Here is a 27,057-nt window from a genome sequence, read left to right as displayed (position 1 = left end):
AAGCACACCCCGATACTTAAATTGGCCCATCCCCAATTTTCAAGTTCGCCCACCCCAGAATTTAAGTTTGCTCACGTCCAAATTCAATGTTGTCCCACCCCGAAATTTCAAGAAAGCCCACCCCCAATTCTATTTAGCCCACGTCCAAATTTAGGTTTGTCCACACCGAAATTTCTAGTCGGCCTACCCCCCAATTTAAGTTGGCCCACGTCCAGATTTCAAGTTCGTCGACCCCCAAATTTCAATTTGGCCGACGCCTGCTATAATACTTCCCCATCCATTTTCTATGGAGCCTTATGTATCCCTATGGGTATTCCTTGTGATGAACTTTATTTTTCTAATTTAAATTCTCTCTTATTGTTTCTGAAGGTACCAATAATCTGCGTTTACACCATTATACCGATTAAATGACTGAACTTCTCAAATAACGCATTCTTGTGCAAATACAAGGCACTTCACTTTTCGCGCTAAGCACTAACATGGGCGCCGCAGGGCTCACCGTTGCCGCCATTTTGCTCTGAACGCCGATCTCTACCGTGTGCACTCGGCACGCATATGCTCTGCGCACTGTGCCTTCGGATCACACTGCAGCACATCGCGCCACTTCGCTTCGTCGCAGGCGATGGATTCGGTTTCCGCATGATCGACACGTGCGTGATGTCATCATAATATGCGTGCGCCATCCGAGGCGATGGCGTCATGCAGGCGGCAACCAAGCGCAGCTTGGAAAGCGAATTCTTTGAAAACCGTGTCGTTACAGAATACGGCTTCTGTGTGTCTACTTTGATGACATGGTCGTCCTTGCCTCAAACTTGGACGCCCACCTTAAAGGGACACTAAAGTGAAAAATGATTTCTTCGGCATCAGTAAATTACCGTTCTAAAACACCAAGAACACCAGTCTTACAACGATAAAACGTTTGGTAAGCCAGAAAAAGCGCAAGAACGAAATACGGGTGGCGACGCCTACTTAAGTTCCCGAACCTGGGGGCTGTCACAGCCCCCAGGTTCTTGGATTTCGATGGCATCTTCTAGGGCCTACTAATTATATATAGCGGTACAAATTGATTACATTGCGTTCTAAAGGAACCAAATAATAAACATGGCAAGTTTCGGGAACCTTTATTGAGCCAACGCGGCAAAAATGCGAAAACATACTTTGGAGTCCCTGACGTCACGCTGACGTACCGGCGCTTGGGGTTCGCGCGAAATTCAAATACTGACACTTGTACCTTCATTTTCTCATCTAATAATCAAACTATTTTTTGAAATGACTGCCTGCAGGGTTCTCAAACAATGTTTCATTAGTCTGCACTGATTTATTGTTTCGCTTTAGTGTCCCTTTAAGCGCCTTGTGACTATATCAGAGGCCATCAAGGCATCTGCGATGACCTTGAAGCCTGAGAAATGCATTATCGCTTACGAAGAACATATGTTTCTGGGCCACGTAATCAACACTCCAGCAGTACTTCCTGATCCGCAGAAAACTGCTGAAATTCCCCACTTTCCGCAGCCCGTCGAGAAGAAGACAGTGGCAGGTTTCTTGGGCTGTGTGCCTATTATAGGCGCTTTGTCAAGAACTTCTCTCACATCACCGCACCTCTGGCTTTTCTCACGAAAAGTGACGTCGAGTTTAGGTGGCAAACACTGCCAATTGAGGCATTTGAAGAATTAAAACGACTCCAGCAGTCACCGCCAGTACTCGTTCACTTCGACGACGACTCCCATACCGAAATCCACACCGACGTAAGCAGCGTAGGCCTGGGCATTGTTTTAGTCCAGAAGGAACGCCGTTTTGGAAGGCTGATCTTACGCTAGCTGGTCACTGTCGAAAGCGGAAGTCAATTATTCAACGACGCAAAAAGAATTCCTTGCCACACTTTTTGCTACCACGAAATGTCCCCCTTACCTTTATGGCAGGCCGTTCCAAGTTGTAAGCGACCATCCCGCACTGTTTTGGCTAGCCAACTTAAAGGACTACTCAGGACGCCTAGCCGGGTTGAGACTCCGACTGCACAAATTCTACAACACCGTGATATGCAAGTCTGGACGAAAAATTTTCACGGACAATTACGATACTCCCTAATGAGAAATTTGAGCGCAGCTCTATACGTGTCTACATTTAAGAATTTGAGAGAGTACTGTAGCAAAGTCAGCAATCGTCGAAAATCTGACCTTCGAGTCAACCGTGTCGGCTTTTAGTGCAATCGCTGGTGCCGTGTGGGTTCCAAAAAGTAATACACAATTCGCGTCGCGCACACAATCTGATTACAATATCGCAAACCATGACAATATAAACAAGCGCGAACAATACCAAAACAAGCAAACCAAACAAGCCCGAGCGAGAGCTTACGCGAGCAGACGATAGTACGAAATGATTTATCCGGCTGAGACCAGATACGGGTACGCGTCGGGCCGTCCGGCAGGCCCGCACCACTCCAGTACCTGCGCGCACGTCACTGAAGGCGTCGCTCTCATTGGACTCCGCAGTTTGCGGCTCGTCTTTCGCTGTGGTCATTCGCTGCCGCTGACGCGAGGTCGATTCAAATAGGTCCCGAAGCTTCGAGTGGTTCAGAACAAATTGTCACTGATATCAGCAAAGGTGGTTATGGGAGCAGCGATTGAAGCGCGACTATGCGAGGACGGAAGAAACACAGGGAAACAAAAAAGCGTTTTTTGATTAATATGAGGCAAGAATAATTCAAGTAAAATAATATTCTTATTCAATTTATAACGTGCGTTATGAGAAAAGACAGCTCCATTTTACTTTATGATTATCAATAAATACCTTTTCTTTCAGCGCCCTCCATATCAGACACTGCGATCACTCGCAACGGAATGCATCTCTCGAAGTGTGCAGAAAAACATGCACGCTCGTCAAGTTCACCTGTTACGAAACGCCCCCTCAAACGTTGTGTTGTTTTGGTTGTCGACGTCCATGTGTATTTGATGGCGCGGGTAGTTTCATCGTTTTCTAACCTGTACAGTGAAAAGTAGTGAGCTACGGCCACCACATAATTGTTTACTTTAGCTGCTTTCGTGCGACTGCTCTGGCTGACAGGCTTGGCGTCCAATGATGGGACCAGCCCTCCACGCCCAAATCTTTCGTCGACCTCCAAAGATAGTATGTTCTGCGCAGAAGTACGATTTCGACACGCAGATATGGCTGATCTTTTACTGCATCGCTTTCCGTGCCGAAAGCTCGGGATGCCCATCAAGTCGAATGGCGGGTAATTAGAATACACAGCTATAACGGCCGGCCCCCAAAACAAATTTCGCGCTTTTAGAACAACATGTGGTCGCTTTTCTTTTTAAAGGATAAAGGCTGTTTCACATGGCACGATTTTCAGTCAGTGACACAACGAATTGCGTCGCTCAGCAACCACCGCGACGTCGTGGGCTTTCCGCGACTGGATTCCAACAACTTGGTCGTGCCGTCGCCGAGTCGCAGCGATTGGCGCGATGTGGGAGGGGCAATGTGTGACGAATCAAAGCGCCGTCAAAATAGGCGCTTTCCTGTTTTACCGCGCGTTGGTAGTTCTGTTGAGCAATTTCGCGAGCCAACTTTAGTTATGCTTTAATAGGGCGGACCCACCAGCACCCCCTGCGGCGTTAGGAGCTTCATAAACATTCTATTTTTCTTCCGCTTACACAATTTCCTTAAAAGGAGAAGCTGCACGCTGTCCAGGTCGGGAGGAGGATGCCGCTTCAACGTAAGGCACGTAACCACTTGATCGCCAACGTCGCCAACCTCTTCAGCACTACAAATTGAGCTAGCTGCTTATACATGCACACTCAATAGTAGCTCGTTCTTTTGCAAAAGCAAATACTCATCCAGGAAAAAAGTTGTGGCTTCCATAGTAGCAGCAAAACTAGAGTGTACTAAATGGAACCACTCCACCGACTCCGCACAAGCTGCACGCCCATACTTGCGGTGTTGTGCAGCGTCTCACTCACCGCATCTGCAAGGTGTCGTAAAGTCTCAACTCTCTTAAACGTTAATAAATGGCGTACTGGTTCTATTATCGAATCATAATAGCAAAATTCAAATATTTGACTAGTTTCCATGCTGTTTTTATTGAACGATGCAGTTATGTATACTTCGTGAGCAGGAGGCAACCTTGCGTATTGCTGCGACGAAAATTGCGCTGCCGGAAACGCATGTGAAAGCTGTCAGCGAAAATCGCTCTCCAACGTACGCGGCAGAACGATTTTTTTCGCCCCAATCGCGCCATGTGAAATAGCCTGAAGGCGTTGCATTATTTTTCTTCCGTTGGAAGTTTTCCCTGCTCACATAGATGGCGCTAAGCTCCATGCACAGCCGATGTACCACCATATCTTGAACGTATGGGATTGTATGGAAGCTTCGCTACCAGTTCTATATTTACCTTGACCGGCGCTCGCCGTAGCAACGGGTCCCTAAAGCTGGAACCGCATGGCGCGTTTTTCGCTCTCGAAAACGCGATGCCCGGCGAACGCCCGCGCCAGCAGCCGCATGTGCTCGTTGGCAACTATCGGGAATGCACCGCCGCGTTTACTGGGTGTTCCGCCGAGATGCTACGGCAAGATGCGCGGATGGCAACACCATCTGGTGGTGTTGAGGGAACTAAAGCGTGGCCTATATCGTGATGTGCCATTCGCGCTGAACTCCCATCGGTGGACGCGGGCGCAGGGCAACGCAACGCTACCCTAGCAACTCGGCGCACCTCTTTCTACTTCCCACACAAAACCACGCGTCGACGCGATTTCCGTGGGCACATTCGTCGAAACAACAACGATGCCCGTCCGTCGCGCGTCAATCGCGCCAGAAATTTCGGCATGCAGTTCCAGCTTATAGGTAGTAACATGGGCTTGGGGGGGAGAGGGGGTTGGGTGCGATGGGGACATTCCTGCTTGAAGGGATGAATTATGCATAGCTAATTGGGCATGGAAGCCTCGGATCTCAGTGCGGAGCTCAGGCACGAATGGCAAAAGTACCGCTTATGTAGGCGTTACATGTTGTGGTGTGGGCGATATTTGTGGCGCCATTTTTGTATTTGGCTGGAAGACTGGTACATGAGAGGGTGTAACGAAAAGCCTCACCTGTTGATTTGTTCCGTAAGGGTAGGGCTGCTGCACTGGAGTTGTTGAAGGCCAAGAAGTGAAACGGTTAGAGATGGATCCACTTACTCAACCTTACCATGGGATGGAAAGAACTCGAATTAGCCTAGACCTGAGGAGGGAACGAAATAAACTGGTAATAAGAAGCCGATAATGAGTTAGCCGTAAGAGGGAAAATAGAGGAATTCCAGATCAAGCTACAGAACACGTATTCGGCTTCAACTCATGGGGAGGACCTTATTGTTGGAGCAATTAACGACAGTCTTGCGGGTGTCATTAAGGAGTGTGCAATAGAAGTCGGTGGTAACTCCGTTAGACAGGATACCAGTAAGCTACCGCAGGAGACGAAAGATCTGATCAAGAAACGCCAATGTATGAAAGCCTCTAACCCTACAGCTGGGATAGAACTGGCAGAATTTTCGAAGTTAATCAACAAGCGTAAGACAGCTGACATAAGGAAGTATAATATGGAAAGAATTGAACATGCTCTTAGGAAAGGATGAAGCCTAAAAGCAGTGAAGAAGAAACTAGGAATTGGCAAGAATCAGACGTATGCGTTGAGAGACAAAGCCGGCAATATCATTACTAATATGGAGGAGATAGTTCAAGTGGCTGTGGAGTTCTATAGAGATTTATACCGTACCAGTGGCACCCACCACGATAATGGAAGAGAGAACAGTCTAGAGGAATTCGAAATCCCACAGGTAACGCCGGAAGAAGTAAAGAAAGCCTTGGGAGCTATGCAAAAGGGGAAGGCAGCTGGGGAGGATCAGGTAACAGCAGATTTGTTGAAGGATGGTGGGCAGATTGTTCTAGAGAAACTGGCCACCCTGTATACGCAATGCCTCATGAGCTGGAGCGTACCGGAATCTTGGAAGAACGCTAACATAATCCTAATCCATGAAAAAGGGGACGCCAAGGACTTGAAAAATTATAGACTGATCAGCTTACTGTCAGCTTCCTACAAACTATTTACTAAGGTAATCGCAAATAGAATCAAGAACACCTTAGACTTCTGTCAAGCAAAGGACCAGGCAGGATTCCGTAAAGGTTACTCAACAATAGACCATATTCAGACTATCAATCAAGTGATAGAGAAATGTGCGGAATATAACCAACCCTTATATATAGCTTTCATTGATTACGAGAAAGCGTTTCATTCTGTCGAAACCTCAGGAGTCTTGGAGGCATTACGGAATCAGGGTCTAGACGAGGCGTATGTAAAAATACTGAAATATATCTATAGCGGCTCCACAGCCACCGTAGTCCTCCATAAAGAAAGCAACACAGTCCCAATAAAGAAATGTGTCAGGCAGGGAGATACAATCTCTTCAATGCTATTCACAGCGTGTTTACAGGAGGTATTCAGAGGCTTGGATTGGGAAGAATTGGGGATAAAAGTTAATGGAGAATACCTTAGTAACTTGCGATTCGCTGATGATATTGCATTGCTTAGTAACACAGGGGACCGACTGCAATGCATGCTCACTGACCTGGAGAAGCAAAGCAGAAGAGTGGGTCTAAAAATTAATCTGCAGGAAACTAAAGTAACGTTTAACAGTCTCGGAAGAGCACAGCAATTTATAATTGGTAACGAGGCACTGGAAGTGGTAAGGGAATACATCTACTCAGGGCAGGTAGTGATGGCGGATCCGGATCATGAGACGGAAATGATCAGAAGAATAAGAATGGGCTGGGGTGTGTTTTGCAGGCATTTTCAGATCATGAACAGCAGATTGCCATTTTCCCTCAAGAGAAAAGTGTATAATAGCTGTGTCTTCCCAGTGCTCGCCTACGGGGCAGAAACCTGGAGGCTTACGAAAAGGGTTCTACTTAAATTGAGGACGACGCAACGAGCTAAGGACAGAAGAATGATGGGTGTAACATTAAAGGATAAGAACAGAGCAGATTGGGTGAGGGAAAAAACGCGAGTTAATGACATCTTAGTTGAAATCAAGAAAAAGAAATGGGCATGGGCAGGACATGTAATGAGGAGGGAAGATAACCGATGGTCATTAATGGTTACGGACTGGATTCCAAGGGAAGGGAAGCGTAGCAGGAGGCGGCAGAAAGTTAGGTGGGCGGATGAGATTAAGAAGTTTGCAGGGACGGCATGGCCGCAATTAGTACAAGACCGGGGCTGTTGGAGAAGTATGGGAGAGGCATTTGCCCGGCAGTGGGCGTAACCAGGCTGATGGTGATGATGATGACTCAACGTTCGAAGCGTCAAAAAACGCGATGACGAAGATGATGATGGTGATGACCTTAGTCTTTGGCACAAAATTTCGTGCCGGAAGCGCATGTCCCGTCGGCGCTGATCTTCCAACTTCGTTCTCTTCTCTTTTTGTCGGGGGGGTAGGACGTTTAGCATAAATTGAATGCTGGGCCTGGTCTTGGAGCGGGACAGGGAGGAACGCATGCCAAGCCGATTTTGAGCGGGGGTGGGAGCGCGCACGAGGTTGATCCCAGCGGCTGGAGCGATGAGATGACAGTTGTAGCGCGAGTATACGCCTGGGACGGTCCTTGGCGGCCGTGGTGTGGGGCACAATGCAACTAGAGCATTTAGCAATGTACAGATGGTCCTGGCGAGAGTTTTGTGTGTCATAAGCAGGGTAGGTACAGATTTCTGTGGTAGCGTAGACGTCGGTGCGCTGTCCGAGATGCTGGGAGATGCCATGGGCTGTTATCGTGTGAGGAAACAAGGTTCAGAGCAGATCACCCTTTCCGTAACTCACGTGAAAGGGCAACTTGCGACCCGTGGAGGTGATAACTTCCGAGGATGATAGGCCAAGCATATGCACATGGTGGATGGTGCGGCTTCCGGCCGAGTGTTTGGTGAGGAGATTTTTGTCCGAGAGTCCAAGGGTGATATTGTAGATGACATTCTTGGTGGAATGGGCAGTGGTGGCAAGGTATGCTAAAGCAGCATAGTTGCGGGCTCCCGCCTGAATGTTCTTCAGGGAAGTGGGCCGTAAAGTCCTTTATTGGTGCGCTCAATACTGCAATGCTTCTGAGATAACATGATGTGCACAGTGATCATGTGGATGTATTCTTCGATGGTACGGCCACATGCAGTGACATGGCTGAGTTCCACCTGGCGGGGTTGTCCAACGTACAAAGTTGAAGCCTTTTCTGGAACGGATGACGACTTTGAAATTCTTCCAGGGCTGGAGTGGTTCGCGGTAGTGGCGTGGCGTGTTGCGTGGGTCTGAAGAGGTTGGTGAAGTGGTGCGGATGGCTACTGATATGCGCTTGCGACGAGCAGTGATCCAGTCACCGCATTCGGCCAATTAAGAGACGGTAGGGTTCACTACTGGTTCGCACTCTGTCACAGGGGTGGTGGGAAAGTGGGGAGGTTATTGGCCAGGTTAAGCCGGTGGAGGACCGTGGGAGGCGGCCAGAGCGCGGGTCAGTTAAGCCTGGTCATGCCTAGCCTCGAAGAGGAGCACGACCATGGTAACATTCCTGCTGTGGCTTAGCGGTGCGGCCGCCAGTTGTTGTATTAAAGTTGCACTGGAAGGAGAACTTTGACACACACTTGCGGAGAAAAGCATGAGGTGTGTGTTTGTCGTTTCACAGAAATTGAGATTTCCAGTAAGCGTGGTTGTCGAAACAGGAGCCCAAGTGGGGCGCACCCGCTATGCTCAGCCCCCTGGTAGCGAGTACCAACAAGGCGGCGTATGTGGCAAAACTGTTTGACGGCCGTTGTTAGTAGGCTTATTCGAGCTGTCGTCCCGAACTGTCCAGCACTGTCTGATAAGCTGTACATGAAACGCTCATTGGCAGAAAACACGACCTCGGGTAGTCCAGGCCTGTTAGGGCGGGATAATTGGAGAGGTCCTTTGATTATTCATCACCGACGCCACCTGCGCTTCCTCACCGATGTCCTGGTCATACAGCCGCGTCGAGGCCGCTACGCAGCTGGCGTTGCTGGATGACGCGAGCAGCTTTCAACGCCCCAGCGCCGTACAAGCTCCTAGCTGGCCTCCAACAGAGAGCCGGCAAAACAGCGCGTGAAAAACAAAGATTACAGATTACCGGCTGAAGAAAAACACGCAAGAAAGATCTTGAATATCTGTTTTTATGGCTTAAAACCATTTTTATCGTTTAATGATCAATAATGAGGTTTCAGAGTCAAATATAAATCACGAGGGTTGCATTGCGGGCTTGTTGGTAATGCATCTTCAAGGGCTGTACGGTAGCGCGATTGAAAAGAGGGGACAAAAGAAGACACACAGGGACACACACAGCGCTGTGTGTCCCTGTGTGTCTTCTTTTGTCCCGTCTTTTAATCGCGCTACCGATGACCTTTTCATGACGGAGGTCCATCAGACTAACTTAGGCTGGTGCTCGGCTGAGAACACTTTCGTGTTAAAGACATCACAACACGAACAATCAACGAAATAAATATTGTAATGAAAAAGAACGACTGCACGTAAGCAGCAGGATTGCCAACAGCATCGCGTGCCACAGATGGTCGTGCTTAGAGAATGTGTTCAGTGAAGCGCTCTAACCGTAATCAGCCCGTCGTTTAACAAACCTTTTTTATAATTGGTCGAGGTGCTGGGTCCCTTTCAGCTCTACCATTCTGGAACTCCGCACTCGGACGCTACCTTGCGCCATGCCAGACACCGACGATCAGACGCTCCAGTCACTGCCTGTTATCTGCGCTGGCTCTATTCATCAGCGGGATTCTGCCATCTACATTGGGACGGACGACAACGACGTTTAAGAATTGCTTGGGTCCTACGAGCGGGTGAGCGCTTAGAATGAATAGGATGACTCGACGAAGCTAACCAACGTCATTTTTTATATCACGGGCTTGGCCAATCTCTGGTTCAAGAACCATGAGGCGGATTTCGTGGTCCACGTTCAGGGCGGCTTTTGCAGAGGTATTTACCCGTCCCGCCATCCGCAAACTCCGAGCCGAGCAGCGCTTGCGCACACGTGCACAAGACACGGGTGAAACATTCACCAATTACATAGAGGGCATTGTCGATCTATGCAAACGAGTATGTGCCACTATGTCGCAAGCGGACCGAATAAAGCACATCACGAAAGGAATTGATGGGGATGCCTTCCAAAGGCTACCGGCCAAGAACACGAACATTGTTGCCGACGTTATCACCATCTGTCAAAGCTAAAACACGCTACGCAAACAGCGAGTTTTGATGAGGCCTTCTGCTGCACCGATGCGTCGATCTCCAACCTGGCCATTGGCTCCGACCAAGCGTCGCTGATTACGCAGATCAAGGTCTCCGGTAGAACATGTCCCTGGTACTCTTCATTCAGGCACCTTCACTCAGTCCTTTGCCATCCGCTCTGCGCAATGTCCTTCAAGGAGAAGTCGCCGATGCACTACCGGTTGCTCCCCAGCAGACGCTTGCGGCCGCTCCGCTCACTGATGCTGCAGCAGCTGGCAGGCCACGCCAAGTGCTGATACGACCCATTCAGGAGCTCGTGCGCCGCCCTTCTCCTCCCATCTCCTGGGCCGGCCCTCCTGTTGTCAACCCGCGGTACACGCACGACAATCGGCCTATATACGTTGCATGTAGGTATCTCGGACACGTCACAAGGTTCGGCCGCCGGGCGCAAACACACGACAATGATGCCCGGGCGCCTCGTTATCCGGTCGACTACAATGCACACTACACTCCATCCGACCCACCGTAACTCGTACTCTGACTGATCCTCCTTTCTTCAACCATCGCCACTTGCCAACCCCACGTTGTCTGTCGCTTTCACCGACGCATCGGCGGCCCGTCACTAACGACGAGGGGGACTAGACGACGCAGCTCTCGAGGCAAGAACTGCGGAAGTTTCTAAATGCTGAAGTCCGCGTTCTTTACCTGCTAATGTTATTGACGTCTTTGCCGAAGGTGTCGCTACACTGGCTCTTGTTGATACCGGCGCAGCTGTTTCTGTTATAGATGCCAGCTTTTGCTAATCACTTCGTAAGGCAACGCAGCATCTTTTTCGATTGTCACTTCTGATTGCAATCGCCCAACCTGTCGAACCAATCGCAGCGTGTACAGCCCGTGTCCTGATTCAAGACGTTATGTACACTATCGAAATTATGACGTTCTCATCGCCTTCCCCCACAAATATTCTAGGATGGAATTTTCCCTCTTGTCACACCACTGTAATCGATTACGCTCACGTTGAGGTATGTAGAATTGACCCCTCTCAGTGACCTCGACTTCATTGATCCTCATTCTTTTGCTAAACTTGTCAAGGGAGACACCAATAAACCGCCGTGCTCGTCAGCAATTGTACCAGCCTGAAATGGTGCTATCTACGATGGAACAGTCTTGTTCACGCCATCCGGCCTTTTCGTTGCTCGAAATGCCCCTCCTCTGCCTTTTGCTCTTCTTGACCTTACTGCCGGTTTCAGCACAATACCCGTTTATAACACGCTTTCATCCCCGCTCACATTACTTCGTCACGAATGCCTTGGCCACGTCGAGACTATATATTCTATGCAGATCGCATCCGTCTCCGATGAGGCGTCCTCTACGGCCGTCCATGACCTGAGTGCCCTCTCTGCTCCTGATCCAAGATCTACGCTTGTCTTCTGCCAATTCATCGCCGAGGATCTTAGACCCTCGCAGCGATGCCAGCTTCTTACCATTCTGCAGCACTTCCGAACTTCTTTCCACGTCGCACACTCCTTCTTAGGCAGCACATCAACAGTCGAGGACCACTTCGACATTGGCTCTCACCCACCGGTGCGCGAACTTGCTTATCGTGTATCCACTGCGGAACGCCGCGTCATTGTCCACCGGGTTGATGATATGCTCAGACGAGGTGCGATTAGACCTTTTCAGAGACCATGGGCTTCTCCTGTGTCACTTGTAACAAAGGAATACAGTTCCATACGCTTCTGTGTAGATTTTCGGCTCCTAAACAAGATCACGCTTAAAGGTGTTAACCCATTGCCGCGCATTCATGATGCTCTGGACTGCTTACAAGGCGCCGAGTTCTCTTCATTGGTCTTGCGGTCAGGCTACTGGCAGGTCTCGATGGCGAAGGCCGATCACCCCAAAACTACTTTTGTTACACCAGATGGCCTATATGAGTTCACCGTCATGCCTTTCGGACTATGTAACGCGCCTGCTACGTTCTAAAGGACAGTGGATAGCGTTTTGCGCGGCCTTAAATGGAAGATATGTCTATGTTACCTTGACCACATCGCGGCGTTCGCCCCTGATTTTGCAACACACCTGCGCCGCTTTCCGCACGTGCTGAGTTCCTTGATCAACGCCGGTCTGTAGCTTAATCCCAAGAAATGTCAATTTTCCGCATGCAAGTTGATGATTGTCGGCCAGGTTGTGTCCAAGGATGACATTCTTCAGTATCCTGAGAAATTGGGGGCCGTTTCTGCGTTTCCTAATCCCACTACAATGGAAGAACTTCGCAGTTTCATTGGCTTGCACTCTTATTTCCAGCGCATATCGTTCAAAATTTCGCATTAATATGCTATCACCCCTCAGACATCTGCTTAGTGGCGCCAAAGACCTCTCATCGTGGTCCCCTGCCTGCGGCCATGCGTTCATCACCTTGCGGCGTCTTTTCAAGACGCCATCTATTTTTCGCCATTTTGACCATCAAGCTCCCACTGAAGTGCACACCGATGCAAGTGGTGTAGGCCTATTTGCTGTTCTCGCACAGTGCCATCCTGATTCGGCATAATACGTCGTGGCTTATGCGAGCCGTTCGCGGACCAAGGCGGAGGGCAATTACAGCGTCATGGAAAAGGAGTGCGTGATAATTGCCTGGGCGCTGGGAATGTGTCGCCCTTATTTATATGGCCACTCTTTAAACGTGGTGACCCACCACCATCCGCTGCGTTGGCTTTCGAATTAAAAAGACTCATCTGGCAACCTCGCTCACTGGCCCCTGTGAATCCAGGAGTACGACACACGCGTGGTGTATCGTTCCGAGCGGAAGCATTCCGACGCCGACGCTCTTTCCCGCTCACCACTCTCGCTAGAGACCACTGGTGAGTCCTCCTGTGAGCGCGCGTTGTCGTCTCTTGACTTTGACACAATTGCTGCCGAACATCACAATGAGCCCTGGATTGCATTCCTGTTCTACCTTATCTCAGGTACCTCAATAGTACTGGCCTCTCGAACACTTCGGCACCAAGTTTCTCATTTTCCAATCCGCGATCAGCTCCTGTACCGACGCAACTATGCCACAGAAGGACGTACGTGGTTTCTCATCATCCAGAGAGTTTGGAGAACAGAGATCTTTTCCTGGTTCCACTCGGTCCGTGTCCACGCCGGGGTTTTTAAGACGCATTAGCGACTTCGGCACCGCTACCACTGGCGGGGGACGTGCACCTAACTTCGTCTGCTCTTGGCGTGAATGTCAGCAACGCAAATCTCCGCCGCACCTAGCCGGTGAACTCCAACCCCTGCCATAACAACCTTTTGATTGTGTCGGTGTCGATCTGTATGGTCCACTTACTTTGACTACGTCCGGCAACCGGTGAATTACAGTAGCCGTAAACCACTTGCGACGCTATGCAGAGAACGCTGCCCTCCAAGCTGCTACAGCGCAGGAAATCGCCACTTTTATACTACGCCGTTTGTGCTTCGTCTTCTGGACTCCTCAGCATTCGAGGCCGCCCCTTCCTGTCTCAAGTTGTTGAAGAATTGCTTGATGAATGTGCTATTGTTCATCGCACATGTACCGTCTATCACCTGCACACCAATGGGGCCACGGAAGCGCATCATTGGTGATATGCTCGCTATGTACGTTGCATCCGACTACTGCAATAGGGATCTAGTTCCCCGTTCGTCACCTAAGCCTACGATACTGCAAAACAAGCCACTAATGGTTTCTAGCCCTTCTATCTTCGTTATGACAATGATACTTCTCATACAATCGATACCAGCCTGCCCTATCACCTAGGCCTATTAGAATGCCTGCCAATCTTGGACGCCGCAAGACAAGATAAAAAATATCGCCAGTTGGCCCACCGCTTTAATTCGGACGATCAGAATCTCCAAAAATCAGAACACGATGCTCGCAACTCGACTCCAACTTTTCTACCGGGAACCCTCGTTTGGCTGTCCGTACCGACCCGCACACCAGGACTCGCTTAAAAAATCCTTCCTAAATACGATGGACCATACCGCGTTCTGAAGCAAACTTCTCCAGTCAACTACCTCACGGGGCCACTTACAACGCCGTCTGACATGCGTAATCGTAATCGCGAAGTCATCCACGTCCAGCAGCTCAAGCCCTATCATGACTCTGCGGCCTAATCTTGAGACTAAGTCACCAGGATGGCTTCTTTCTTTTACCTGCCGTGGTTGTTTAGTGACAATGGTTTTGGGCTTCTAAGCACGAGGTTGCGGGATCGAATTCCGGCCACGGCGGCCGCATATAGATGGGGGCGAATTGCTAAAACACCTGTGTACTTAGATTTCTGTGCACGTTAAAGAACCCTAGGTGGTTCTAATTTCCCCAGTCCCCCACTACGGCGTGCCTCATAATCAGATCTTGATTTTGGCACATAAAACCCCATAATTTAGTTTTGGCTCATTCTTACAATGGGGCCATTGTAACGAAGACCGCTTGGACGTAGGCAGCAGGATTGCCAAAAGCATCGCATCGTGCCGTAGATGTTCGAGCTTAGAACTGTGCTCGGTGAAGCGCTTTATCCGTCCTCAGCCCGTCGTGTAATAAACATCCGTTATAATAAATAGTTCTTATTGGTGAACAATGATAAAATAGTCGGAGTTTCGCCCAAGAGGCGAAGCATCCATTGCGATAGCAAATTAGCAGACAGACATACAAGGCATGAAAAGTACGTTTATTGGTCATATCAGCTTGCAAACATTCGCTTGCTAACTAAAGAACCATGGTGTTAGCGCACGCAGCAAACATGAACACGTCACACAGGATCACCGCGGACACTGACTGTCAAAACGCTGGCGTTACGAAACGCGACAGCAGCAGCGAGCGAAGTGACCTTCGTGCGGTCCATTGCTTCAACGCAAACTGAGCGCCGAATACATACAGCAAGCACAGAACTGCCGGCCTTCGACGCACCTAAACTACCCCCATCGCAGATCGCTCTCAATATACAGCCATCACCTACACAGCCGCAGCCGGACTAGTACGTCGCCCTCTACCTCCCCTCCCCCGGTGATCACAACAGTGGCTGCCTCGCACGCCACAGAAGACGGCACACTTCCTTTTCGCTCTCCTCCTTTTGTCGCGGGCGTGATTGAGCCGTAATCGTCGGCTGCGCTCGCACGCTTTCACACACAACTACAGCGAGGGCGCGCGGGGATTGCGTTTTCGCCCTTGTACATTAGGCGAAAGATTACGCTGACGCCGACGCCAGAAATCGATATGGAGTGTCCATATAATTCTATCACAATAAAAATCCGTCCGACTGAAGAACACATACCGAAATTACGCACGCTCGGCTACAGTTTTCGGGAAAGTGAACCACAGCTTTTGTACAACTGCATCGATGAAGTCGAAAACTTCCCTTATGGAGCGCCTTACATACGTTTCATCATCATCATCAGCCTGATTACACCCACTGCAGGGCAAAGGCCTCTCCCATACTTCTCCAACCACCCCGGTCATGTACTAATTGTGGCCATGTCGTCCTTGCAAACTTCTTTCTCTCATCCAACCACCTAACTTTCTGTCGCCCCCTGCTACGCTTCCCTTCCCTTGGAATCCAGTCTGCAACCCTAATGACCATCGGTTATCTTCCCTCCTCATTACATGTCCTGCCCATGCCCATTTCTTTTTCTTGATTTCAACTAAGATGTCATTAACTCGCGTTTGTTCCCTCATCCAATATGCTCTTTTCTTATCCCTTAAGGTTACACTTATCATTCTTATTTCCATAGCTCGTTGCGTCGTCCTCAATTTAGGCAGAACCCTTTTCGTAAGCCTCCAGGTTTCTGCCCCATACGTGACTACTGGAAAGATACAGCTATTATACACTTTTTTCTTGAGGGATATTGGCAACCTGCTGTTCATGATCTGAGAAAGCCTGCCAAACGCACCCCAGCCCACTCTTATTCTTCCGATTATTTCCGTCTCATGATCCGGATCCGCCGTCACTACCTGCCCTATGTAGATGTATTCCCTTACCACTTCCAGTGCCTCGCTACCTATTGTAAATTGCTGTTCTCTTCCGAGACTGTTAAACAGTACTTTAGCTTTCAGCAGATTAATCTTTAGACCCACCGTTCTGCTCTGCCTCTCCAGGGCAGTGAGCATGCATTGCAATTGGTCTCGTGAGTTACTAAGCAGCGCAATATCATCAGCGAATTGCAAGTTACTGAGCTATTCTCCATTAATTCTTATCCCCAATTCTTCCCAATCCAAGTCTCTGAATACCTCCTGTAAACAAGCCGTGAATAGCACTGAAGAGATCGTATCTCCCTGTCTGACGCCTTTCTTTATTGGGATTGTGTTGCTTTCTTTATGGAGGACTACGGTGGCTGTGGAGCCGCTATAGATATCTTTCAGCATTTTTATATACGGCTCGTCTACACCCCGATTCCGTAATGCCTCCATCACTGCTGAAATTTCGACTGAATTTCGCTTTCTCGTAATCAACGAAAGCTATATATTAGGCTTGGTTATATTCCGCACATTTCTCTATCACATGATTGATAGCGTGAATATTGACACGTGTGCTTATCTTTATCGGCCGACCACGTTTCGCCGCTTAACAACTGTAATCGCACAGCGAGGGACGCGCCTGCATGTATCCGACGTTTCTAGAAAGTTATCGATGCTTCTACCCGGCTGTCTGTTTTCGCCGAACCTTGTGTTATCTGATTTCATCGCGTGACTCGAATGTTGTAAAACTTTGTGGAAGGCATGCGGGTCCCAACGATTAGTCTGGAACATTCGACGACTGTTGTATAAAAGCCGACGCGCATGACCCGCTGATCAGATTTTCGACGATCGCCGAGCGTGTTCGCCGCTATCGTTGTGCTATAAGTGTAGCCTGTTTTGTGGGCACAGGTTCGCCCAATAAAAGTTTGTTTTGTCGTTCACAGTATTGCTACTGTGTTATTCAACGTCACCACCACGTGACATCTGGTGGAGGTGCTTTTCCTTCATGTACCGGACGCCCCCGACAAGCCGTGATCCAAGCCCGGACCGCAAAGAGAACACCAACGTAGTCCCGGAGCATCGAGCAAGCCGCCGTCTTCAACAGCTGCCCCCGGAGCACGGACTTCTACCTGAGAAGACCAAGAAGATTGTGGACAAGGCAACCCCAATGGCAGCCCCAGCGTCCCCCATCGTGCTGCAGCAGCCCAGGGAACCTCCGACGTTCCGCGGATCAACATTCGAGGACCCGGAAACCTGGCTCGAAACGTATGAGAGGGTCGCTAAGTTTAACAGTTGGGACAGCAACGGCAAGCAGCGGCATGTCTATTTCGCATTGGAAGACGCCGCCAGGACGTGGTTCGAGAATCGGGAAGCCACCTTAACGACGTGGGACCTTTTCCGAAGCGGCTTCTTGCACACGTTTACAAGCGTCGTGCGAAAAGAGCGAGCCCAAGCTCTACTAGAAACCAGAGTGCAGCTGCCAAACGAGACAATCGCGATCTTCACGGAGGAGATGGCCCGTCTTTTCCGGCACGCCGACCCGGAAATGTCGGAGGAGAAAAAAGTTCGCTTCCTGATGCGCGGCGTCAAGCAAGACCTTTTCGCCGGACTTATTCGTAAACCACCGAAGACTGTGGCTGAGTTTTCTGCAGAGGCATCGACGATCGAGAAAACTCTGGAGATGCGCACCCGGCAATATAACCGCCAGGGGCACACGCCGCAGTATGCCATCCAAGGACTGGGTTCGGACGACCTTCAAGAGACCATCAGGGCCATTGTGCGCGAAGAACTGCGCAAGGTCCTGCCTTCGGCGCAACCTCAAGTAGCTTCGATCGCTGACATCGTGAAAGATGTGGTTCAGCGATCGCTTGGGGTTCCTGAGGTGCAACCTCAATTACCGCGGCCCCAGCCAGAAGCGATGACCTACGCCGCCGTCACACGCCGTCAAGGTCCGCCTCCGCGACCACGCCAGGGCCCTGCAACGACGCAATTCCGTCGTCCGCCGCCGCCGCCGCCAGCACGCCCACCCGTCGCCCAGCGCACCTACGCCAGGAAGACGGACATTTGGCGAGCCCCCGACCACCGTCCGCTCTGCTATCACTGCGGAAAAGCCGGCCATGTGTACCGCCGATGCCCATACCGCGACTTGGGACTGAGAGGGTTCGCCGTCAACGCGCCGCGTCCACAGCTTGGAGAGCGCCCACGTGACATCGCCGACTACCTCGCCGCTACTCAATGGAGCCCTCGACGACCGTCCCGTTCGCCGTCGCCAGGCCGCTACCTGTCGCCGCAGCGCCGACCATGCACCGGCCCAGCCCGGGGCCGCTCTGCGAGCCCATATCCGGAAAACTAAAAGCAGCAACCGATGCAGGTGCGGTTGCTGTTCGTCGAACTGACGAAGATCCTCCGCCGCCGACGAAGACGACGAAGAAACCATCTCGACGACCTAATGACGACACGCCGCCGTCCCGACGAAGTCAGGAAGCCAAGACTACACCGACGAAAGACGACTTGACGACGCGACGTTCCAGCTTCAGTTCAACACGACGCAGCCGTGATCCGACGCCGAGACCTAACTGTAACGCAAGACAAAGAGCCACCGACCTCGATGGCCACGCAGTCACCGCCTTAGTAGACACAGGAGCCGATTACTCCGTCATGAGTGGACCCATCGCCACCCAGTTGAGGAAAGTTAAGACTGCATGGGAAGGCCCTCAAATTCGCACCGCTGGAGGACACCTGATTACGCCGACTGGGATCTGCACGGCAAGAATTACCGTTCATGACCGGACTTACCCTGCCACCTTCGTTGTCCTCCAACAGTGTTCACGAGACGTCATTCTCGCCATGGACTTCCTGAATCAACATAGCGCAGTCATCGACCTGAAGTCGAAATCGATAACGCTGTCACCAGATCAAGCGATACCGCCGGAGAGCTGTCGTAGTCACCACGCCTTGAGTGTGCTTGAAGATCAAGTGAGCATCCCACCGCGCGCCAGCATTATTATTTCCGTCGGCACTGAAACACCCGCTGACGTAGAAGGCATCATCGAGGGCGACCAACATCTACTGCTCGACCGTGAAATTTGCGTCGCAAGAGGGATCGCTTGACTCACGGAGGGCAAGTGGAAGTTATGCTAACCAACTTCAGCCAAGAGTTCAAGCACATCAACAAGGGCACGACAATCGCATACATCGAGGAAATTGTGGAAACCAGCAATGCCTTTGTCCTCTCGGATTCAGCCGCATCTACCCCGATGAGCAATGTCCCCGAACCAGACTTCGACGTGAATCCAAGTCTTCCTATGAGTAAGCAGCAACAGATCAGAAGTCTTCTCCGACGATACAAAGACTGCTTTTCGACGTCATCGAGGATTCGACAAACACCAGTTGCAAAGCATCGCATAATAACCGAAGAGAGCGCTCGACCACTCCGCCAGAGCCCTTACCGAGTTTCGACGCGAGAACGTGAAGCTATTAGGCAACAAGTCGACGAAATGCTGCGCGGCGACATCATCCAGCCATCGAAAAGCCCGTGGGCCTCTCCTGTAGTCCTGGTAAAGAAAAAGGACGGAAACCTACGCTTCTGCGTCGATTATCGTCGACTGAACAAGATCACGAAGAAGGATGTGTACCCCCTTCCCCGGATAGACGACGCATTGGATCGGCTCTGCAACGCTAAATACTTCTCGTCGATGGACCTCAAGTCTGGCTACTGGCAAATAGAAGTCGACGAGAGAGATCGCGAAAAGACTGCCTTCATCACGCCAGACGGCCTCTACGAGTTCAAGGTCATGCCATTCGGACTGTGCTCGGCGCCTGCCACGTTTCAGCGCGTCATGGACACGGTGTTAGCCGGACTGAAGTGGCAGACGTGCCTTGTTTACCTGGATGACGTCGTTGTCTTCGCCGGAAATTTCGACGATCACCTTAGGCGGCTTGCGACAGTGTTAGAAGCCATCAAGTCATCAGGGCTCACTCTGAAGCCGGAAAAGTGCCGCTTCGCTTACGATGAGCTTTTGTTCCTAGGCCACGTGATCAGCAAATCAGGAGTACGCCCCGACCCACAGAAGACAGCTGCCATCGCAAAGTTCCCGCAGCCAACCGACAAGAAGGCAGTGCGCAGATTCCTTCGCATGCGTGCCTACTATAGGCGCTTTTCGGACCCTTCAGGACGGCTGGCGCGGTGGAGCCTCAGACTACAACAATATGACGTCACGGTAATATACAAGTCCGGAAGAAAACACTCCGACGCCGACTGCTTATCGCGCGCCCCCATCGATCCGCCGCCGCAAGACGACGAGGACGACGACGCCTTCCTTGGGATAATAAGCGCGGAAGACTTCACTAAACAGCAACGAGCAGACCCGGAGCTAAAAGGCCTCGTCGAGTATTTGGAAGGAAACACCGACGTTGTCCCTAGGGCATTTAAGCGCGGGTTGTCGTCGTTCACGCTACAAAACCACCTGCTCGTGAAGAACTTCTCACCAGTCCGCGCCAGCTACCTTCTTGTTGTACCGTCAGCGCTGCGTCCAGAAATACTGCACGCCCTACACGACGATCCAACCGCTGGGCACCTCGGATTCTCCCGGACGCTGTCGAGAATACACGAAAGGTATTACTGGCCGCGTCTGACCGCCGACGTCGCCCGTTACGTCAAGACATGCCGAGACTGTCAACGACGCAAGACACCACCGACAAGGCCAGCAGGATTACTACAGCCGATCGAACCTCCTCGTCGACCATTCCAGCAGATTGGGATGGATTTCCTGGGGCCGTTTCCGATATCAACATCCGGGAATAAGTGGATCGTCGTGGCGACGGACTATCTCACCGGCTTTGCTGAAACTAAAGCTCTACCAAAAGGCAGCGCAGCCGAAGTGGCGAAATTTTTCGTCGAAAACATCCTGCTGCGACATGGTGCCCCAGAAGTCCTCATCACCGACAGAGGAACGGCTTTTACAGCAGAGCTCACCCAAGCCATGCTGCAGTACAGCCAGACAAGCCACAGGAGGACAACTGCCTACCATCCGCAGACGAATGGTCTCACGGAGCGCCTGAACAAGACCCTTGCCGACATGCTAGCAATGTACGTCGACGTCGAACACAAGACGTGGGACGCGATCCTGCCGTACGTAACCTTTGCGTACAACACGGCGGTGCAAGAAACAACACAGATCACGCCGTTTAAGCTGGTTTACGGCAGGAACCCGACGACGACGCTTGACGCCATGCTGCCGCACGTAACTGACGAAGAGAATGTTGGCGTCGCTAGCTATCTCCAGCGCGCCGAAGAAGCCCGACAGCTCGCCCGCCTGCGAATCAAGAGCCAGCAGAGGACCCACAGCCGACACTACAACCTCCGACGACGCTTCGTCGAGTACCAGCCTGGTGACCGTGTTTGGGTCTGGACCCCGATACGCCGACGAGGACTCAGTGAGAAACTACTCCGACGCTATTTCTGACCCTACAAGGTCATCCGACGTATTGGCGCTCTGGACTATGAGGTCGTGCCAGACGGCATTTCGCATTCACAGCGGCGCCGCGCACGATCTGAAGTGGTCCACGTGGTGCGCCTTAAACCATTTTACGGACGCTGACGAACTTCGTTATTTTTGTTCTTTTCTTTGCTACGAGTGCTTTTGTTTATTAACTTCGTTTGTTTGCAGCATCGGGTATATGCTTTTTAAGAGGGGGGTATTGACACGTGTGCTTATCTTTATCGGCCGACCACGTTTCGCCGCTTAACAACTGTAATCGCACAGCGAGGGACGCGCCTGCATGTATCCGACGTTTCTGGAAAGTTATCGATGCTTCTACCCGGCTGTCTGTTGTCGCCGAACCTTGTGTTATCTGATTTCATCGCGTGACTCGAATGTTGTAGAACTTTGTGGAAGGCATGCGGGTCCCAACGATTAGTCTGGAACATTCGACGACTGTTGTATAAAAGCCGACGCGCTTGACCCGCTGATCAGATTTTCGACGATCGCCGAGCGGGTTCGCCGCTATCGTTGGGCTATAAGTGTAGCCTGTTTTGTGGGCACAGGTTCGCCCAATAAAAGTTAGTTTTTGCCTTTCACAGTATTGCTACTGTGTTATTCAACGTCACCACCACGTGACAATATGGTCTATTGTTGAGTAGCCTTTACGAAATCCTGCCTGGTCCTTTGGTTGACATAATTCTAAGGTGCTCCTGATTCTATTTGCGATTACCTTAGTAAATACTTTGTAGGCAACAGACAGTAACCTGATCGGTCTGTAATTTTTTCAAGTCTTTGGCGTCCCTTTTCTTATGGATTAGGATGTTAGTGTTCTTCCAAGATTACGGTACGCTCGAGGTCATGAGGCGTTGCGTATACAAGGTGGCCAGTTTTTCTAGAACAATCTGCCCACCATCCTTAAAAAAAATCTGCTTTTACCTGATCCTCCCCAGCTGCCTTCCCTCTTTGCATTGCTCCCAAGGCTTTCTTTAATTCTTCCGGCGTTACTTGTGGGATTTCAAGTTCCTGTAGACTATTCTCTCTTCCATTATCGTCGTTGATGTCACTGGTACTGTATAAATCTCTCTAGAACTCATCAGCCACTTGAACTATCTCATCCATATTAGTAATGATATTGCCGGCTTTGTCTCTTAACGCATACATCCGATTCTTGCCAATTCCTAGTTTCTTCTTCACTGCTTTTAGCCTTCCTCCGTTCCTGAGAGCATGTTAAATTCTATCCATATTATGCTTCCTTATGTCAGCTGTCTTACGCTTGTTGATTAAATTCGAAAATTCTGACTTCTATTCTAGCTGTAGGGTTAGTGGCTTTCATACATTGGCGTTTCTTGATCAGATCTTGCGTCTCCTGCGATAGCTTACTGGTATCCTCTCTAACGGAGTTGCCACCAAGTTCTATTGCACAGTCCCTAATGATGCCCATAAGATTGTCGTTCATTGTTTCAACACTAAGGTCCTCTTCCTGATTTAAAGCCGAATACCGGTTCTGTAGCTTGATCCGGAATTGCTCTATTTTCCCTCTTACCGCTAAATAATTGATCGGCTTCTTATGTACCAGTTCCTTCCGTTCCCTCCTCAAGTCTAGGCTAATTCGAGTTCTTACCATCGTATGGCCACTGCAGCGCACCGTGCCGAGCACGTCCACATCTTGTATGATGCCAGGGTTAGCGCAGAGTATAAAGTCTATTTCATTTCTAGTCTCGTCATTCCGGCTCCTCCACATCCACTTTCGGCTATCCCGCTTGCGGAAGAAGGTATTCATTATCCGCATATTGTCACGTGGTCGTGACGTCAAGAACACATTAGCAATACTGTGAAAGGCAAAACTAGATTTTATTAGGCGAACCTGTGCCTACAAAATAGGCTACACTTATAGCACAACAACAGCGGCGAACAGTCGGCGATCGTCGAAAAATCTGATCTGCAGGTCAAGCGCGTCGGCTTTTATGCAAGCGTCGTCGAATGTTCCATAGTAATCGCTGGGACCCGCGTGCCTTCCATAAAGATCTACATTATTCGCGTCGCGCACACATGTGATCAGGTTACACAAGGTTCGGTCGCAGACAGCGGATGGAAGCGTCGATAACATTCCAGAAACTTCGGATACATGTAGGCTAGTCCCGCGCTGTGCGATAACGTTTGTTAGGCGGCGAAACGTGGTCGCCCGGTAAAAATAAGTACACGTGTTAATACCCCCCTCTTAAAGGGCATCGACCCGATGCTGCAAACAAACGAAAGTAATAAACAAAAGCATTTGTAGCAAAGAAAACAACAAAAATAAGGAAGTTCGTCAGCGTACGTAAAAGGGTTTAAGACGCACCACGTGGACCACTTCAGATCGTGCGCGGCGCCGCTGTGAATGCGAAATGCCGTCTGGCACGACCTCATAGTCCAGGTAGCGACGTCAAGGTTCTCCTCGTCAGTGACGTGCGGCAGCATGGCGTCGAGCGTCGTCATCGGGTTCCTGCCGTAGACCAGCTTGAACGGCGTGATCTGTGTTTCTTGCACCGCCGTGTTATAGGGGAAGCTTACGTACGGCAGGACGTCATCCCAGGTTTTGTGTTCGACGTCGACGTACATCGCTAGCATGTTGGCGAGGGTCTTATTCAGCCGCTCCGTAAGACCATTCGTCTGCGGGTGGTAGGCCGTTGTCCTCCTGTGCCTTGTCTGACTGCATTGCAGAATGGCTTGGGTGAGCTCCGCTGTAAAGGCCGTTCCTCTGTCGGTGATGTGGACTTCTGGGGCGCTATGTCACAGCAGGATGTTTTCGACAAAGAATTTCGCCACTTCGGCTGCGCTACCTTTCGGCAGTGCTTTAGTTTCAGAGAAGCGGGTGAGGTAGTCCGTTGCCACGACTATCCACTTATTTCCGGTTGTTGACGTCGGAAAGGGTCCCAGCAAGTCCATCCCGATCTGTTGGAATGGTCGGCAAGGAGGCTCGATTGGCTGTAGTAATCCGGCTGGCCTTTTCGGCGGTGTCTTGCGTCGCTGGCAGTATCGGCATGTTCTCACATAGCGGGCGACGTCGGCGGTCAGGCGCGGCCAATAATACTTTTCTTGTATCCTCGATAGTGTCCGGGAAAATCCGAGGTGTCCAGCGGTCGGATCGTCATGTAGGGCGTGCAATACTTCTGGACGAAGTCCTGTCGGGACAACAAGAAGGTAGTTGGCGCGGACTGGTGAGAAGTTCTTCTTCACGAGTAGATTGTTTTGCAGCGTAGATTGTTTGCAGGTCTGCACGGACACCAGATTTGCTGATAATGTGGCCTAGGAACAGAAGCTCATCGTAAGCGAAGCGGCATTTTTCCGGCTTCAGAGTAAGCCCGGATGACTTGATGACGTTTAGTACTGTCGCAAGCCGCCTGAGGTGATCGTCGAAATTTCCGGCGAAGACGAGACGTTATCCAAGTAAACGAGGCAGGTTGGCCACTTCAATCCTGCTAAAACCGTGTCCATCACGCGGTGGAACGTTGCAGGCGCCGAGTACAGTCCGAATGGCATAACCTTGAACTCGTAGAGGCCGTCTGGGGTGATGAAGGCCGTCTTTTCGCGATCTCTTTCGTCGACTTCTATTTGCCAATAGCCAGACTTGAGGTCCATCGACGAGAAGTATTTAGCGTTGCTGAGCCGATCCAATGCGTGGTCTATTCGTGGGAGGGGGTATATGTTCTTCGGTGATCTTGTTCAGACGACGATAACCGACGCAGAAACGTAGGGTTCCGTCCTTTTTTCTTTACCGAGACTACAGGAGATGCCCACGGGTTTTTGGACGGCTGGATGGTGTCGTCGCGCGGCATTTCGTCGACTTGGTGCCTTATAGCCTCACGTTCTCGCGTAGAAACTCGATAAGGGCTCTGGCGGAGGGTTCGAGCACACTCTTCGGTTGTTATGCGATGCTTTGCGACTGGCGTTTGTCGAATCCATGATGACGTCGAAAAGCACTCGTTGTACCGTCGAAGTAAGCTTCTCAGCTGTTGTTGCTTAATCATGGGGAGACTTGGATTTATGTCGAAGTCTGGTTCGGGAACTACGGTCGTCGGGGTACGTGCGGCAGAATCCGTGAGGAAAAACGCATTGCTAGTTTCCAGAATTTCCTCGATGTATGTGATCATCGTGCCCTTGTTGATGTGCTTGAACTCCTGGCTGAAGTTTGTCAGCAACACTTTCGTGTTTGTCGTCCAGTCGAGTGATTCCTCTAGCGACGCAAATTTCATGGTCGAGCAGTAGACGTTGGTCGCCTTCGATGACGCCTTCTACGTCAACGGGTATTTCGGTGTCGACCGAAATAACAATGCTTGAGCGAGGCGGGATGCTCACTTGATCTGCGAGAACACTCAAGGCGTGGTGACTACAAGAGCTCCCCGGCGGTATCGCTTGATCTTCCGACAGCGTTATTGACTTTGACTTCAGTTCTATGATTGAGCCATGTTGGTTCAGGAAGTCCATGCCGAGAATGACGTCTCGTGAACACTGTTGGAAGATAAGGAAGGTGGCAGCGTAAGTCCGGTCATGAACGGTTATTCTTGCCGTGCAGATTCCAGTCGGCGTAATGAGGTGTCCTCCAGCGGTTCGAATTGAGGGCCTTCCCATGCAGTTTTAACTTTCTTCAATTGGGCGGCGATGTGCCCACTCAGTACGGAATAATCGGCCTCTGTGTCCACTAAGGCGGTAACTGCGTGGCCGTCGTAAAGCACGTTGAGGTCGGTGGTTCTTTGTCTGGCGTTGCAGTTAGGTCTTGGCGTCAGATCACGGCTGCGTCGTGTTGAACTGAAACTGGAACGTCGCGTCGTCAGGTCGTCTTTCGTCGTCGTATTCTTTGCTTCCAGACTTCGTCGGGATGGCGGCGCGTCATTATGTCGTCGAGGTAGTTTCTTCGGCGTCTTCGTCGGCGGCGGAGGATCTTCGTCAGTTCGACGAACAGCAACCGCACCTCCATCGGTTGCTGCGTTTAGTTTTCCAGATATGGGCTCGCTGACCGGCCCCCGGCGGGGCCAGTGTATGGTCGGCGCTGCGGCGACAGTACACTAGGCCACTGTAGCGACAGGTAGCGGCCTGATGATGGCAAACGCGACGGTCGTCGAGAGCTCCACTGAGCAGCGGCGAGGTAGTCGGCGATATCGCGAGGGCGTTGCCCTCGCTGCGGGCGCGCGGAGCGTTGACGGCGAAACCTTGCAGTCCCATCTCCCGGCATGGGCATCGTCGGTAGACGTGACCCGCTTCTCCGCAGTGGTAGCAGAGCGGGCGGTGGTCAGGAGCGCGCCAAACGTCTGTCTTCCTCGGGTAGCAGCGCTGGGCGACGGGTGGGCGCGCTGGAGGCGGCGGTGGCGGTCGACGGAATTGCGGCGTTA

The 27,057-nt window shown here is 50.9% G+C and overlaps 1 protein-coding gene across 3 annotated transcripts in view; it reads left to right on the top strand.

Annotated features, from left to right (window-relative positions):
• The window catches only part of LOC140216674 (uncharacterized), a 267,143-nt gene that overhangs the window by 177,810 nt on the left and 62,276 nt on the right, over positions 1–27,057 (top strand). The window lies entirely within an intron of this gene.

The sequence above is a fragment of the Dermacentor andersoni genome, chromosome 3 (genome assembly GCF_023375885.2).
Source record: "Dermacentor andersoni chromosome 3, qqDerAnde1_hic_scaffold, whole genome shotgun sequence".
Taxonomy (NCBI): domain Eukaryota; kingdom Metazoa; phylum Arthropoda; class Arachnida; order Ixodida; family Ixodidae; genus Dermacentor; species Dermacentor andersoni.
This window is presented reverse-complemented; position numbering and strand designations above follow the sequence as displayed.